Consider the following 1,407-nt stretch of genomic DNA (forward strand, 5'->3'; position numbering starts at 1 on the left):
CTGGAACGGTTCAAGGATCTAATCGCTGCTATTCGGGTGGAAGGAGTCCCCGAAGATTACCTAGTGTGCAAGCTCTTCAGATACACGCTGAATGGAGAAGCGATACACTGGCTTAGGCAGCAACCCACAGGATCTTTAACATCATGGGCCGACATCAAGAATGCTTTCTTACGAAACTTCTTCGATGAGGCGCGCACTGAAGAACTTCGGAACAAAATTTCCACATTCTCGCAGGAGGCTGGGGAGTCCTTCAAAGATGCGTGGATTAGATTTAGGTTCTTCCAGCGAGACTGTCCACACCACGGATTTAACGAAGTGCAGCTGCTAAGAACTTTCTTCCGAGGTCTCGCCATACAGTATCAAATGGCTCTTGATACGGCGAGTGAAGGAAACTTCACTACTCGGAATCCGTTGGAAGCTGTGAGACTTATCGAAAACCTTGCTAAGAGCAGCAGCACCAAAAACACTGACTCTGAACGGAAGAAGTTTGTAGCCTCTATCGGGAAGGAACAGATGGACGAAGTAAGAGCTAAGTTAGATGTGGTGCACGAGCTTCTTGGGAAGCAAGTCAGTTCAGCTAAAGGAGAAGTAGCAGATACGGAAGGAGAAGAAAATGTGAACTACATAGGAGGTACCGGATTCCAGAAATTTGGAAACCAGGGCGGAAACAGAAGCTTCTTTGGAAATGGTCAAAGAAGTAACCAAAGTTCACAATTTCAAAAACCCTTCAACAACAGCAAAAGCTACTCGAACTCTTACTACCAAAATGCACCACCCCAGACTCAGGAAAGCAAGATCGAAGAAATGCTTGATCGAGTACTGTTGGGACAACAACAAATCACCGTGGATTTCAACGGTAAAATAGACTCCGCCTACAACAATCTGAGCACCAAAATCGAGACCTTAAGGACTCAGGTGAGAAAAATTGAAACCCAAGTAATTCAGACGGGGAGACTATAAAGAGGCAAGAAGCTTTCGCTAGAGAGGCAGGAGCTGATAAAGGGAAACACCACGTAAATGCCATCATAGATGATGATTTCTGGCAGGTGGTGAGAAATGAAAAGCTTGAGGAAGGAGACTTCGAAATCAAAAGCTCCATGAGTCTCGGCGGATCCCAATGGTGTCGACCGATGTCGATGAACTCGCATCGATCGACAGACCATGATGAAAATCGATGGACGAAATACTCCAGTCATCGATCGACGTCGTCTGCTAAATCGACTGAATGCAATGCGTTCGAATTCTAGCTCATGAAGAATTTACAGCTAAGCATCCTCACCCACCCTCCCCTTTCTATGATAAAATCGATCGATCGGTTGAGCCAACCATCGATCGATCGGTTGAGCCGACCATCGATCGACAGAGTGAGTCCGACGTCGATAGTCACAACACACCTCCCATCGACCG

The 1,407-nt window shown here is 46.6% G+C and overlaps 1 non-coding gene across 1 annotated transcript; it reads right to left on the reverse strand.

Moving 5' to 3' along the window:
• Positions 1 to 202: 202 nt before the first annotated feature.
• LOC125578764 lies at positions 203 to 308 on the reverse strand. Its single transcript, XR_007316847.1, has one exon. It is a non-coding gene; the product is annotated as a small nucleolar RNA R71 (small nucleolar RNA).
• Between the last annotated feature and the right edge of the window lie 1,099 nt (positions 309 to 1,407).

The sequence above is a fragment of the Brassica napus genome, chromosome A9 (genome assembly GCF_020379485.1).
Source record: "Brassica napus cultivar Da-Ae chromosome A9, Da-Ae, whole genome shotgun sequence".
Classification (NCBI taxonomy): Eukaryota; Viridiplantae; Streptophyta; class Magnoliopsida; order Brassicales; family Brassicaceae; genus Brassica; species Brassica napus.